This window comes from Miniopterus schreibersii (genome assembly GCF_964146895.1).
Source record: "Miniopterus schreibersii genome assembly, chromosome: 9".
In the NCBI taxonomy this organism is placed as follows: domain Eukaryota; kingdom Metazoa; phylum Chordata; class Mammalia; order Chiroptera; family Miniopteridae; genus Miniopterus; species Miniopterus schreibersii.
In genome coordinates this window covers 21,402,497-21,419,740 of record NC_138118.1, presented here as the reverse complement: position 1 = coordinate 21,419,740, position 17,244 = coordinate 21,402,497, and the positions used below count along the sequence as shown (strand labels likewise).

Sequence of the window (17,244 nt, the reverse complement as noted above, 5' to 3'; positions counted from 1 at the left end):
AAAGCCAATATAGGAAGGAAAAGCTTACTCTTCAGATGTTAGGTGCCAAATAGATTAAACAATGCATTTCCCCTTTTCAGTTAGTCATGACACTATTTAGACACATCCAATATCCAAGCTTGAATGGATATTTTTAAATGGGAATATTATCTTCTGAAGGAAAAAATAAAGATATGATGTGCAGTGCATTGTATTTTAAATAATTCTTATTTTAAACCAATGTGAGAAGTAAAAAATCTGAAATTTCTATGTAAATGGAAGAATTATAAGATGCTCAGGTATGCTAAAATGGTTTTAAACACAACATGACAGTTGAATTTGACATCCTCTGCCAAAAAAAAAAAAATTTCATTTTCATGTATAAGTGGAAATATTCACTGAGAAATCTTCAAGCAAGGCTCTTTTTCTCTCTAGGAAAGACAACATAGTCAAAAAACTTCTCAAACTATTCTCAACTTCCAAGTTGTTAAATGTATCTACTATTTTGAGACTTTTCTCAAGCCTGTTCTTAAAGCCACAGCCAAATTGAATCCAGTATATCAGTACACTTAAGCATATAAAGGCACATCCCAGAACAGATTAAATGACATTTGTGATGTTTTGAAAAATTATGATAATATTCTAGAATAAATTCTTTTTGACTGTTAAAATATCTGATGGAACATTTTACAGATTCCTTCTTAACAGTAAATGAAAATAAGTTGATAATTTTTGGCTCAAACCAATAGAAAAAGGGATATCACTATCAACTTAGAAGGTGATTTTAAAAACGATCGAAGACTAAGAGCTATATATCCTCTGTAGCTATAGCTGCTACTTGCCCAACAATTCTGTAAAGCTTTTCCTCTTTCTTTCTCCCTAAACCACTTGGAAAAAAAAAGTATTTTGACATGAGCCACCTACAGACTTTATTCCTTTGTAATTCTCCCTTCTATGTTTATACAAGAGTTGGTTTTGTTCCAAACTCTGAAAGTCTTTTACAGGAAGGGAATATTTAAATTAAAACTTCTGACAATTTCTCATTCTCTAAGTGCCAATGATGGGTTAATTAAGTAAGGTCTCAAAATAACTAACTGCAGCTGAACCACAAATTAAGGCTCATCCCAGGATTGAATGCCATCATTTCTGCCACATTTCAGTTCTCTGATGGGTACTTCTAAATAAAGTCAGTGGAAGGATTTACTGCTTATCTCTGTTCAAATAAAAAAGCATTCGAGTGCTGACTATGTGGGGACACACAAAAATGAAAAAATATAAATGGCTCAGATCCCTCAAAGAGCTCATAGAATCTTATCAGAGCTAAGAGCTCAGGTAATATCTGGTAATAAATATCACTTCTTCCTATTGTCCTTCTATCCCTAGGGTATGCAGCAGTTTTCTGATTTCATTAGTCTCTAGGTTTAATCACCATCATTGATTTGCCTACTCTGTTCTATCACCTGTGTAGCTAATTCCTGTGTTAAATTTCCTCCTTTTGAAAGACCTGGAATTGTCTCTATTTTTCTGGACAGTCTCTGACTGATAAAGTTGTGAACACTGGCACATGTAACAAAAAGAGTCTCACCGATACGAATTATTTTTACATATTGTTTCTAAATCCATTGTTTCAAAAGAACTGTACTGGCAAAGAAACCCTGAACCCAGCCTTACAAGCGGCCTGTAAAATAGCTTTCAGGTTCCTAAATGTCACAAGCAGAAAGTGGTCATACTCCTTTACATGACCTAGCCATGGATGATAATAGGTCAAGGAAGAGGCTCTTATTATAGGTAGCCCAAAGGGTGAGAGAGAATAAAGGACAAGGAGTTCTTTTCAGATGGTAAGGGTCCAATCAAGAGAACGTGAACAGTGCAGGGAGGGTGTCTTCATAGTACCTGCTGTGACACGATTTCACTGTTGTCACTGGACAGTTAGTTATTCCTATGTATTTCCCACTTTACCATTATTCAGATGGGAAACTTACCTGTCATTCTCCTGCCCCTGCTTCATTGCTGTGTATTGGATTGGTGCTGGGGTCGGTGTGGAGGGGAAATGAAGCAGTGGGCAGTTAACTTGAACTTCTGTGGGAAGGTCATGGAACCGCAAAGAGCCCACAGCTGGACCTGATGGGGATGTTTGACTTTGGACTGGATGTAAGGAAAGAATAAGACTTTGAGTTGTTTCCCTTGAATTGAAACAAACATGTGTAGGGGGAAGGGTAACACAATTGTTGTTATCCTTGCTATAGGGATGAACCATGGCAGATCATCTGACTGTCTATCAGGATCCATGTGTCCACTAGTACAGAACTGCTGCTAGGAAGCACAGAGTTAGTCAAGGACCATATTTTCTAGCTCCTCTGGCATCTAAGTAGGGACATAGTTCCAGCTAATGGAATATGAAGAGAACTAATAAGTGTCATTTTGTGGAAAGATTATTAAGATATAGATAAGCTTTCTTCATTCCTCTGTATTAAACTGCGAGCCAAAGGCAGAGAACTCCAATGCTCTAAGAAACAAGCAGGCCATAAAATGCAAAACCCGAGCCCTAAGTCACCATGTGAAGGAAACCTACCCATCTAGCAGGAACACTCACACTAATCTGTTATATAGGTATTATTGTTTTTAACTACTGAAATGATGTCACCTGTTTGTTACAGAATTTAGTAGTATCTTAACTAGTACATTAACATAGAGTTTTGTTTCATAAGTCTCCTACAAGTAAATAAGTGCTTGAAGAATTTTATTTCACGATAAACAGTTTTACTTCATAGGACTTAGTTCATGTTCAGAGAGATATATCTGATGATGTCAATTGTATAATAATTAAAATATTTAACATATCAAATTTACTAAGGATTCTTCTGTATTCTAGGTCTGAATGTGAATTAAATTATATCTCTGTACAAGATAGTTAGCTTCTTATATTACTTAGCAAAGTAGTTCGTTTTTTTTCAATCCTTTTATCTTAACCTTTCTATACACACTTAGTCTCCTTCTAGTTTATTTTTGTCAGCAACATTTTAAATGCCTTGTCACTTAGCATGACAGCACATTTTATGATTTCTTATCTTAGAGAGCCAATGTATCTTCTCATAATAAAATGTCAACATAACTTGTCATCTTTGCTAAAGGTGAAATGAAAAACATGAAATGGTTTTTTAGGCTTTGTTTAAAATTCTGTCAAATTTAATATACAGAGAGAAAAAACTTAAAAATGAAGTATAAATATTCATATATTCCTAATATTTAGAGTATATGGAGTTCAGAAAGATCTCTCTCTTAAAATGTACTTGTACAAGGCAGGCACCTCTCCACTGTTTCCCTTCTATTTAGATAAATTAATTAAAGCCAAGCCATGTACATTTGTGTATATATCAAATTAGTTGAACTTTGTGACCTATTAATACATGTCTTTCTAAATTTCTAAACTATTTCAACAAAGACCTGAAAAACTAAAAAACTAGGAGGAAAAATCTAGAAGAACTGAGAGGAACTAGATAAGTTCTAGGGCTAGGTAAACTATTCACTACCTTTTCCAATAAACAGCCTAGACGAAGAAAAAAGACCACATGACCACAATAGGTGTATTATAGTCTTATAGCAAAATAATATCCATATTTGGTACAATTCTAGCTCAAAGGTGGGTAAAACCAGCAGTTCTTTAAGGAATCAGGACAGACTTTATATAGAAGAATTGCTGTTCATTTGGGAATCTAAAAGAACACATAAGATTTCCAAGGCCAAAGACATGGGAAAGGACTGAGAAATACATATATGAGGCCACGGCAACTGAACCACCTTAAGAAGGGCACCCTAGAAAAAGGCACACAATCCTGATGCTGACATTCTCACCATTGCCTTTGGTTCTCAAACCTTTCCTCCAAGTTAGATAGGCCAGCTCTTTCTTTGTTCCCTGGCTCTACCTTCAGTCAGTTTCCATTGTTTGCCTTGAAAAGAACTTGAACCAATACAAATGCTCATTATTACATTTTCTGCCATGAAAGAACACTGTGGAACATTACCTTTTAAGGATTAGGAAAAGGAAAATACTCTATAACTGAGATCAGAGGCCAAGGAGGCAGAAGAAAAACCAGGAGGATGTGATACACTGCATTCAAGGTTGGGTGCATTTCAGGGAGTAGAAAAGGGCCAAATGGCAATCACGAGGCCAAGCACAATAATGACAGGAAGTTTGTATGTTATCTCATAACATCCAGTCAACAGATGCTTTTAAGCCAAGAAATGACCATCAAATGTTCATACTTTTAAGTAGAGAATAATGCCCCTCTATTCAGCTATAGGAGTCCTAAGACTCAATGTGTGATCAGGCATTCTAACATCCAAGGAAGAGATGAACTGGCCTTAAAAATATATCTTTAAAATAGAGTAAGAAGGAACTAAAAATGTTATTAGCTGGAATCCTATTTGAATATGTGATTAAAAATCATTTTGCTGACCATTGGACAACCTTGAGACAGGGTATTTTAAGGAAATGCCCAAGGGAACATCTCTCCAGATAGGTGCAGGTACTTCTATGAGAAAATTTTGATTCCATTTACATTTTCCTATATTTCTCATTCAACTAACAAGAGATTTTATAGTTTAGCAAAGATTCACAATGACTATTCCTTGTGAACCTTTCATGTACCTTCTTGAAAGCTTAGGACCTTGACAGAGTATGTAGACTGACTAGATTTACTTCAGTAAATTTCAGTACATTTTTATTTAGCACATGATAATAACTAGCATATATTTTCTCCACTATCAGAGCCCCTATATTTTCAGTATGTGGAGAAGATGAGTTGGATGATTTTTCTGAGGATTCTACATCCTTTTCAGTAACATTTTCCAGTGTTTAATATACTTGAGGTTGCTCAAATTACTTCTCCTTTGATTTAATATCAACACTTCCTGTCCTACTTAGTTGAAACAAAGAACATCTGCTCACTCTCTAACACAATGCTCTTTTGTATACTGAGAGATTAGCAATAAGTCTTCTGTCAACCCTATTGTCAGTGGGCTAAATCCAGTTCCCTTTATTGTGAAAGCTAGGAAGAATCCTGGAATTTACAATACAAAATTGATCAAACTCCCAAGCCCTTACCAAATGTTTACTTGGCCTGAGTACACAGTACATTTTTTATAAGAAAGGTTCTTTTACAAAAAGAAAAAGAAACAGTAAAAAGGGGAAAAAAAGGGAAAGTCTTATCTTAATTATATACATTTTTCTGGCATTAGCTTATTAAAAAATAGAGATTAAAAGCTTTGTTACTTGTGTGCTGTGGGTTGAGGAAAGGCCATGGAAAAGAAAAACCACGATGTATAAAATCATTACCAAATCTTTCTGACATGTCTACTTAAAAACGAACCATCATATGAGGGGATTTTTGGAATGCATTTAGCAGAGTATGCTACTTGAGGGCAGAAGCTATTCTGTGGTCACAGAGTAATTCATCTGTAACCCATAGGGTAATTTAAGCCAGTATCTTTAATTAAGCCATTTTTCACCAGGGTTCCCTTCATATTCCACAGTAGACACTAATCAAGTATTTGCTGGTTGCTTGGTTAGTTGGTTGACTAAATGAATGGATGGATGTGTAGAGAGTTAGAAATAAAAATTCAAGTGTAAAATTGTTCTTTCACTGAGGTAAAAAGAGAAGGCCTGCCAATTAAAATAACACCAAAATTTGATAACAGAAAATGACAGTAGTAAATTCCGGAATTCATACATCATTTATTTGCCAGTCTTTAAAAATTTATGAAACTCTCATCTTTCCATTTCTGGACTGTGACAAGTAGAATAGTCTCCCAAAGATGCGTATGTCCTAATTTCCAGAACCTATGAATATGTTACTTTACATGGCAAAGGGGAACTGAGGGAGCAGACATAATTAAGATTGCTAATTAGCTGACCTTAAAATGGAAAGATTATCCCAGATTGTCCAGGTGGGCCCAATCCAATCACAAGGCTCTTAGGTATTGAAAAGGAAGGCAGAAGGTGAGTGCTGCAGTGATATGTGAGAAGTACTGAACCCTACATTGCTAGCTTTGGAAATAGAAGGGGGCCGTGAGCCAAGGAATACTGGCAGCCTTTAGAAGCTGGGAAAGGTAAAAACTGTATTTTCTCTTAGATCCTCCAGAAAGGAACACAAGCCTGCCAACTCCTTGATTTTAGACCACTGAGATTAATTTTGGACTTCTGATCTCTACAACTGTAAGATAATAAATTTGTGTCATTTTAAGCCACTAGTTTTTGGTAAAATTTGTTAAAGCTCAATAGGAAACTAATACAAGGACAATAAAAGCTAGAATTCATCATAAAAGAACACTAAAGGCTGAGATTTGATAATAAAAAACACTATATTTACCTTTCAAATATTTCCACTAAGTGTGTAATTCAAAGATAATTTTACAACTAAATTTCTATCACTAGCTTTGTCTGATTACTTTAACGAGACATTTTGTGTGTATGTGTGAGATTATTTCTCTTACAATCCTGAAGCATTCTGCTTGTATCAAATCTTTTGGAAAAAAGTTTTGCTCACTTTAAGTTTTTCTTTCATTTAGTTAAACAAAGTTTTTATTTTCCTTATCGTGAATCAAAAATTATTTTAAATGGATGAACAATGAGGCTGATTACTTTGGTTACTAGGACAAAAACAATCATGCATATATTTCTAACAAATTTCAAGTTCCGTATGCTCAAATGATCAAGGATTATTTCTTCTATGTCAAAATCTTCCTTTGAAGATTTTGAAAGATACAGTCAGGTTTGTCATTGTGTTTTTTCATGACTCAATTAAAGATACTGGCCTTTATTTATCTTCATACATCAGTTTTATTGCTTGTAAGGTATCAATTTCATACTTTTCCTTGGATGCAGCACATATTCCATCACAGCTATATCTGTATTTTCTAAGACTTATCTAGACAGGAAAGCATCTTTACTATTCTTGATAGATTCCCCTCAGCCATAAATTATGAATAGCAGTAACCTTTATATTTCCTTACCAAGACAGTTTCTATTTGTGGACACTGCATGACTAACTTTATCATGTTTCTCCTTAAGAAACTTTCAATTGAGTGTCTTAGAGTGCTTTGTAAAACTTAATTTTCAAATCACCCTTAAAAATAGGCATTACTGTTGTTATGTAAATAACTTGACCCTGAAGTTATAGGAATACCTAAGAAAATTACTTTACAATAACAATAAACACTTTCAATTTCACATCCTCTCCCTAATCTAACACATTTTTCCGTTAGTTGTTTCACAAACATTGCGATAACTAAATTGGCATTGTTTTTACTCTTTGGTCATTAAGTACCATAAGAATTCTGTCTACCTGTATTATATGATGGTAGGATGGAAAGGAGAGAGTTACAGATAGTATTTTACACTTAAATAACTTCAGCTGCATCTTGAAACTGAAGAGTGAGAACTATCAACTGTATAGCAAAATGTTTTGTGATTGACTAAGTTACAGAGAAGTATTGTTATTTATATTAAAAACCAACTACCATCCTGAAGAATGAAAGTGAATTCTTATTCTTTATTTGAATACAAAATATGTATAGGGGTGTACCTATTCTCTCTGACTGGTGTGTCAGGCTTCTTAGGCTATATTCCTAGCAGTGGGATCACTGGGTCAAATGGCAGCTCCATTTTTAATTTTTTAAGGAAACTCCCCACACTTTTCCATAGTGGTTGTACCCATCTGCATTACCAAAAGCAGTATACTAGGGTTCCTTTTTCTCCACATCCTGGCCAGCACCTGCTGCTTATTGATTTATGGATGGTAGCCATTCTGGCAGGTGTTTTAATTTACATCTGTCATTTTAATTTGCATCTCTCTAATAATTATTGACGAGCATTTTTTCATATGTCTTTTGGTCATTTGTATGTCCATTTTGGAGAAGTGTCTATTAAGGTCCTCTGCCCATCCGTTATTTACAATAGCTAAGATCTGGAAATAGCCCAAGTGCTCATCAGTAGATGAATGGATTAAAAAGCTGTGGTACATTTACACAATGGAATATTATGCAGCTGTAAACAAAAGTGGATATCTTACCCTTTGAGGCAGCATGAAGGGACCTGGAAAGTACTATGCTAAATGAAATAAGCCAGTCAGAGAAAGGTAAGTATCACATGACCTCACTTATATGTGGAATCTAATGAAGAAAATAAACTGATGAACAAAACAGATCCAGAGACATGGAAACATGCAACAGACTGGCATATTCCAGATGAGGGCATGGGGACAGGAAAAGATTAATCAAATAACTTATATGCATATATGCATATCCCATGGACTATCAGTTGTGCAGGGAAGGCCTGGAAAGGGGGCAAGAACCTGGTGAAGGGGCTCAACAGGGATAAAAGGGGACATCTGTAATACTTTAAATGAAAGAACTATAAGATTTAAAAAGAGGGAAGAAATCTATTCAAGGTCTAATAATCACAACCTAACAATTTGCCAAAATGATGAGACTTAGGAAAACCTTCCCAATTTGCAATTCTATATGTATGCGAACTAGTCAGTAGTCTTTTAAATAATGAAAAAGGAAGACAGAAAGAAGAGTATGAGGTTGAGGAATCTTGGTGATACATTTCACATGCTCCAAAGAATTGAATGAATTCAGAAAAATATGTGATAAATGGAAGAGTGGTGGGGAATATAGGTCAGGGCAAAGAAAGAGGGGTTAAGCGATTTGTTCATGCCCTCAAAGCTACTGCAGCAGAGCCAAAATAAGAGTCAATGTCTTCTAGAAGCAGGTTTTAAGCTTTTTAGTTTGTGATACTTAACAAGCAACTAATTAGAATCTTGTACTTTTGACTTAAGGACTTTATTTATGACACATAGATCACATACAATAAAAACTAGCAGAGAATAAAAGTACTTAGCTTTTTGGAACAAGTGCTAAAGGCAATAAAGGTTGATATTCTTTTTTTATTAAATTTACTGGGATGACTTTGGCTGAAAAAATTATATACGTTTCTGGTGTATAATTCTAGAATATATAATCTGTATACTGCATTGTATGCTCACCACCAAAAGTCTACTCTCTTCTCGTCACCATATATTTGACCCCCTTAATTGTCTTCATCTTCTTCAAACCCTCCTTCCCTTCTGGTAGCCACCATACTGTTTATATATATTCTTAAGTGGCGTTGGAGAGCTCCAAGATGTACAGGGACATCTTTTCTTAGTGCATAACTGAAAGAACAGAACAGTAACAGACTTCAGAATGTTCCAATGTGCTTTTTCTGTGTATTATAAGAAAGAGGTGGGCCGAACATACTACAACCTCACTCTGGCTGTAGGATGCAAACCACAGATCATTCCAAAATTGTGTTCCAGTGTATCACTTGACTAGTGAGAGAAGGTGGGCAAAGAAAAGTGACTTGTTCTACTCTCTTATAACTCTGAGTAGATGAAATAAAACTAAATCAGACAAACATCAGAAGACTAATTCATTAGTTCATTCATGCTGCCAACATTAATTTGACATGTATTGTAGGTCAGAAACTGTTAAACAGATGTTGATGCTGAAATAACATGTCCTAGGCCTTATCTTCAGTGGGAAAGGAAGATATAAATATTATAAAGTTCTTACACTATACATGATGTGTTATAAATCACTTGAAGTAGACTGTGATGTGTTAAAGCAACACAAAATAACACAATTATCAATAATAAGGCAACAAAGAACAAAATAAAACCATAAACATATTCAATTTGTCTAAAAGAGAAAAGGGAATAAAGAACATATGACACAGAGAAAAAGCAATTAGCTAGACAACAGATTTAAACCTAACCATATCAATAAATATAGTTTAAATATTCTGATTAAAAGGCAGACATAGTCAGATTGAATAAAAAATAAAGAGGCAATTATATGTTGCTTCAACAGAGATATTTTAGGAGATTCCAACATGGCAGCAGATTAGGTGGGAGCTACACTGACCCTCTCCTAGGACCAAACTGGAATTACAAATAAAATATAGAAATTTCATTTCTTTCAACAATAAAGATAAATTTACACACCCACACACACATATATATATAATTCATCCTGAATAACCAACTGAAGACCAGCTGGAGTGCACCCTCATAACTAAAGACCTGAAGTGGAGGCTGCATAGAGACTAGTAGGAAATGTAGAGGCACAAGAGGGCTGGCAGGGCTCCCACAGGCAGCAGGTGAAGTTCTGGAGGGATATCTCAGCTGTGGGGGGTTACCCCTGAGAAGTTTGCAGTCTAAACTGGGCTCCCCATCCCAGAGCACCAGAACTGGGAAAGGTAGCGACATAATATCTGGCTGAGAAAAGTAGCAGGGTTTCTGTCCACCAGACAGAGACAGTTAAAATGCAGGCACCCTCTTAAGGGTCCAACTAACAAAAGTTCATTTGTAGCCACTCACCTTAGGCTTCAGCAGAGGGAAGGCAGAGTGGACTAGAGCTGTGTGAAGACAGTCTGGGGTTGGTGGCTCAGGGGAGAGAGCTGAGAGAAACCCTGTGCTAAGGCATTTCCCCCATACTGCAAAAGCAGACCTTTCCCATCCATGCATTAGCCTGGGGGGAAGCAACAGTCGCACCTGTTGGAATCCATCTCACCCCACCCAGTGGAGTTTATGCCCTGCTGAGGACTACAGCAGAAGTTCATTAAGTGACTGAGATTAACAGATAATCTGTAGGCAGAGGTGGATCCCTGGCTACTTTGAGTCTTTGCCTGACCTGCTTCTGGGCCCACATTGCTTAATGTGTGGCTTAGTCCTTTGCACATGCACCCAGGCCCACAGAGGGAGTCACAATCTTTGGATGGCTGATAGCTCCAAACAGGTTGCTCAGGGCCAATCACAGAGTGTGTCTGACATTGGTCTGCACCAGAGACCCCTCAGAGAGGCCCAGAACCAATAAACCCAGTGGTCAGCTTCAGACAACAACAGAGTAGGATCCAAAAAGCTTCACAAGCAGCATATCCAAAGGGAGATATTGACAGGCACCAAACCCTGCTGAGGTGAATTCTGGTTTGTGTGATCAGCACCTGCACAGCAGCCTGCATGCTGTGTTGGGGGCTGAGCCTTACTGTCAGCCAATGAGAGTGTTGAGCCCATGCAAGAATGGGCCAAGAGCAATCAAGACTCAATTACAACAGGAGAGCCCACACAACATACACAAGGGACTGCACCAGTGGGTCCCACATGTCACTTACTATATAAGGCTGCCATACCAAGACAGAGAGTCATAGCAGATCTACTTAATACATAGAAACAAAGAGAAATGGTCAGCCAAAACAGAGAGACAAAGAAACAGGCCCCAAATGAAGGAACAAGAGAATTCTCCAGAAGAGCTAAATGAAATAGAGGTAAACAGTTTATCAGACATAGAGTTCAGAGTAATGATTATAAGGATCTCAATAGCATGAAAAATAATATAGAAATCATAAAAAAGGACCAGTCAGAAATGAAAAATGCCATTTATGAAATAAAGAGTACACTAGAAGGCATAAACAGCAGGCTCAATGAAGCAGAGGATTGAATTAGTGATTTGGAAGACAAGGTAGAAAAAACCACCAATCAGAGTAGCAAAGAGAAAAAAGACTTAAAAAAATGAGGACAGTATAAGGGACCTTTGGGACAACATGAAGTGTAACAACATCCATGTGACAGGGGTACCAGAAGGAAGAGAGAGAGAGAAAGGGACTGAGAACCTATTTGAAGAAATAATGTGTGAAAAATTCCCTAACCTGGTGAAGGAAAAAGACATACAAGTCCAGGAAGCAAAGAGAGTCCCAAACAAAAGGAACCCAAATAGGCCCACACCAAGATACATCATAATTAAAACACCAAAAGTTAAAGACAAAGAGAGAAACTTAAAAGTTACATGAGAAAGGCAGTCAGTTACCTAAAAGGGAGCTCCCCATAAGACTATCAGCTGATTTCTCAACAGAAACATTTCAAGCCAGAGGAATTGGCATGAAATATTTAAAGTGATGAAAAACAAGGACCTACACCAAGGCTACTTTATCCATCAAGGCTATCATTTAAAACTGAAGGAGAAATAAAGGGCTTTCCAGACAAGAAAAAGCTAAGGAAGTTCATTAGCACCACATCAGTATTACAAGAAATGTTAAAGGGCTTGCTTTGAGAAGTGGAAGAAGAAGAAAACAAACAAAAAATAAAATACCAGAGGAATATAGTTAAAAAAATAAAGTGGCAATAAATACACACATCTCAATAATCACTTTAAATGTATATGGCTTAAATGATCCAACAAAAATACATGAGGTACCTGAATAGATAAGAAGACAAAACCCACGTATACGCTGTCTTCAGGAGACCCACCTCAGAATGAAAGATACACACAGACTAAAAGTAAAGGGATGGAAAAAGATATTTCATGCAACTGGAAAGGGGGGAAAAAAAGCTGGGGTAGAAATATTTATATCTGACAAAATAGACTTTAAAATCAAGGATATAGTAGGAGACAAAGAAGGACACAACATAATGATAAAGGGATCAATCCAACAAGAGGATATAACCCTTGTAAATATTTATGCACCCATCTAAATATGTAAAGCAAATCTTGATAGACATAAAGGGAGAGATTGACAGTAATACAGTTATAGTAGGGGATTTTAACTCTCCCATTGGAATCAATGAATAGATCTTCCAGACAGAAAATCAATAAAGAAATGGCAGCCTTAAATGACACACTAGATCAAATAGATTTAATTAATATCTTCATAGCATTCTACTCCAAGGCAACAGAATATACATTCTTTTCAAGCACACATGGGACATTCTCTAGGATAGATCACATGTTAGGATACAAAACAAATCTCAATAAATTTAAAAAGACTGAAATCCTTTCAAGCATCTTCTCTGATCATAATTCTATGAAACTTGAAATCAATCACAAGAAGAAAAAACACACAAAAACATGGATGCTAAGTAACATGTTACTAAACAATGAATGTATTAACAATGAGATCAAGGAAGAAATCAAAAGAAACCTTGAAACAGATGAAAATGAGAACACAACAACCCCAAGTCTGTGGGACACAGGGAAAACAGTCCTAAGTGGGAAATTCATGCCATTACAGGCTTATCTCAACAAACAAGAAAAAGCTCAATAAACAATTTAACTTTACATTTAAAGGGACTTGAAAAAAAGAACAACAAAGCAAGCCCAGAGTGAGTAGGAGGAAGGAGCTGATTTTTTGAAAAGATGAACAAGATTGACAAACATTTAACCAGACTCTTCAAGAAAAAAAGAGAGAGGACACAAATAAAATCAGAAATGAAAGAGGAGAAGTAACATCAGACACCAAAGAAATAAGAAGGACTGTAGGAAAATATTACAAATAACTACATGCCAAAAAATTGGACAATCTGGAAAAAATGCATATATTCCTAGAAACATACAACCTTCCAAAATTAAATCAGGAAGAATCAAAGAATCTGAATAGACAGATTATAACTAGTGAAATAGAAGTAGTAATAAAAAAACTCCCCACAAACAAAAGCCCAGGACCAGATGGCTTTATGGGTGAATTTTACCAAATATTGAAAGAAGAACTAACATCTATCCTTCAAAAAATTCAAAAGGACAGAAGACTCCCAAACTTACTTTATGAGGCAAGCATTATCCTAATTTCAAAACCAGATAAAAACATGACAAAGAAAGAAAATTATAGACCAATAAAAGTAATGAATGTAGATGCTAAAATCCTCAACAAAATATTATCAAACTGAATCCTGCAATACATTAAAAAGATCACACACCATGATCAAGTGGAACTTATTCCAGGGATGCAAGGTTGGTACATTATCTACAAAATAATAAATGCGATAAACCACATAAACAAATTGAAAGATAAAAACCACATGATCATATCAATAGATGGAGGAAAAAATACTTGAAAAAATCAAGCACCCATTTATAATGAAAACTCTCAGCAACATGGGAATAGAGGGAACATACCTCAACATAATAAAGGCCATATATGACAAACCCACAGCCAACATCATACTCAATGGGCAAAAACTAAAAGCGTTACCCTTAAGAACAGGAACAAGATGGGGACGTCTGCTTTCACTACTCTTTTTTTTTAAAAATATATTTTTATTGATTTCAGAGAGAGGAAGGGAGAGGGAGAGAGAGAGAAAAACATCAATGTTGAGAGAGAGTCACTGATCGGCTGCCTCCTGCGTGTCCTCTACTGGGGATTGAGCTGGTAATCTGGGCATGTGTCCTGACCAGGAATTGAACCAGGATCTCCTGGATCATAGGTTGATGCTCAACCGCTGAGCCACACCAGCTGAGCTGCTTTCACCACTCTTACGCAACATAGTACTGGAAGTCTTAGCCACAAAGATCATATAAGAAGGACTAAAAGGCATACAAATCAGAAAGGAAGTAGAACTGACATTATTTGCTGATGACATGATGTTGTATGTAGAGAGCCCTAAAGATTGCACCAAAAAACTACTAGAGCCCGACTCATGTGGCTCAGTGGTTGAGCATCGACCTATGCTCCAGGCAGTCCCAGTTCGATTCCTGGTCAGTGACATGACCAGACTGTGGGCTCAATCCCCAGCAGGGGGCGTGCAGGGGGCAGTCAACTGATGTTGATGTTGATGTTTCTATCTCTCTCCCTCTCCATTCCTCTCTCTAAAAATCAATAAAACATGTATTTTTTAAAAACTACTAGCAATAATAAATTAATTCAGTAAAGTAGCAGGATACAAATTAAATATCCAGAAATCAGTTGCATTTTTATACACCAATGATTAACTATCAGAAAGGGAAACTAAAAAACCAATACCATTCATAATTACTTCAAAAAGAGTAAAATGCCTAGGAATAATTTTAACCAAAGCTGTAAAAGAACTGTACTTGGAAAATTATAAGACACTGAAGAAAGAAACTGAGGAAGATACAAATATATGGAAACATATTTCATGTTCATAGATAGGAAGAATTAATCATTAAAATGTCCATACTTCCTAAAGCAAGCTACAGATTCAATGCAATTCCTATGAAGATACCAATGGAGTATTTCACAGAACTAGAACAAATGTTTCAGAAATTTGTATGGAACCACAAAAGACCCCGAATAGCAACAACGATCTTGAGACAGAAAAACAAAATTGGATCACCCTACCTGATATCAAACTATATTACAAAGTCATAGTAATCAAAACAGCATGATATTGACATAAAAACAGACATATAGATCAATGGAACAGAATAGAGAGCCCAGAAATAAATCCATGCCTTTATGGTCAATTAATATTTGACCAGAGAGGCCAAAAAAATACAATGGACTAAAGATAGTCTATTCACAAATTGGACTTCAAAATTAAAAACTTCTGCTCTTTGAAATACACTGTTAAGAAAATGAAAAAAACAAACTGAAGACTCGGAGAACAATATTTTAAAAGCATACATCTGGTAAAGGATATGTAAGCAATATATTATGATCTTTCAAATCTCAAGAGTAAGTAAAAATTGGGGAAAACATTTGAACAGATTCTTCACCAAAGAAGATGTACAGGTGACAAATAAGCATGCAAAAAGATGTTCAAAATTACCAGTACCAGTTGATAGAGAAGTAAAACCATAATGAAATAATATAACACCCCTATAAGAAATAAGGGATTAATTAGTAGAGTAAATAAGTCTAATATTTGTTCTATCTATTATTCTGAGGAAACTGAAATGTCAACTTCCACTGTACTCACCCACATGGACCCACTGGGAAGGATGCCTATTTATAACTCTTAGTGGTGAGAAAGGAAGACGATGCTTAATGCTTTCCTCTACCTCTATAGTGAGGGTGGCGGCCAACTCTCTCTGAGGAACTGATGCTGGTTACCAAGGTCTCCTTTCCTTCCAAGTCAGGCTTAGAATGATAAGTAGCCTCTTCTAGCACTTCACGGCACGTTATTAATGAGCCAGACATAATTAATTGCCACTAGAAAAAATATTTCAAAAGAATTTGCACCATATATGAATTATCTCTGGCCCTTCACCTGTCTGTAGTCTTGCTTCTTGTCACTGATGTCGCTTCTGAGATATGACAACAAACTCTTGTCAGAAATGTCTCCATGGAAGGATGAGAGGAGGGAGACCTTTTCTGTGATTTTTAGTTTCAGAAAAGCTGTACTACTTGCTAGAATTACAAAAATAAAAGTCTACTGAGTTATGGTGAACTGAATGAGACATATATGAAATGCAAATGAGTTTCCATTCTATTTTGCAGCAAATGATATTAATTTACTGGCTAAAGTGGCAGTCATGTAGTGCTGGCTATTTCAATGAAATCTGATATTAAATTTTGCTTTAAAATTGAAGAAAAATACCTATGATTTCACCAGCAGCCTCTCTAATGCTTTTTTTGATTCATATGTAGATGAATCACATTCATATAATGCTGGAAACATTTTATTAAATCGTCAAATATAAATTTTGTCTATTTAAGTGAGGGAAAGACCTAGATAATTTTTATAAATGTAACTGTATCCTATTTGTGAAAAATTAGGGTGGCTAATTATTCAATAAAATATCTATTACTTTGTATGTTGAAATTAGAAGTTCTATGATGACTGCCTATGTAAACAGGCAATCAGGTACATGTTTGGAACTCCATGGGTCCTAAAGAGTTATATATATGGGGTATTCAGTTAAGCATGCTAAATTTGGATAAAATAATTAATGTACTCATAAAAATTTTAACAAAAATGAGACTTATTTTACAGAGAATTCAACTTAACTAGAACTACAAAAATGAGAAAAACTAAAAAAGACATAGTCCATAAACACAAGAGGCGCAAGAAAAAGAAAATTAGACTGACCAGTGAGTGAGAGTTTCTAAGACAGTTTTCCTGCCCAAGGAGACAGATGTTTGAACACTCCACTATTCTGCTTTTCTCTTGTCAAGTTTCAGAAACAAAAATTATGCATATTCTGCTAACTCCTCAGATGAATCTCCTTTGATGCTTAATAAAGTAAACAGAAGAAACAACTTGATGAAAAAGGCAAATATAGGCTAATTATGACTAGCTACATTAAGAAGTAACAAGCTGCTTGAAAGATAATAGTTCATTTTAATGGAACAATCAATTCAACAAGGCTAATTTATCTTAATATTAAAAATGTATCTGAAATTAACCACTACCTGCTATTTCCATATAGTATTTACATTTGTAAAAGAAGCATGACTGTCACTTTGAATTATTAGGTATGAATATCTCCAGG

General features: G+C 35.7%; 1 protein-coding gene across 7 annotated transcripts in view; it reads right to left on the bottom strand.

Annotated features, from left to right (window-relative positions):
- CADPS2 (calcium dependent secretion activator 2) overlaps nucleotides 1-17,244 on the bottom strand; it is a 536,766-nt gene that overhangs the window by 243,432 nt on the left and 276,090 nt on the right. The window lies entirely within an intron of this gene.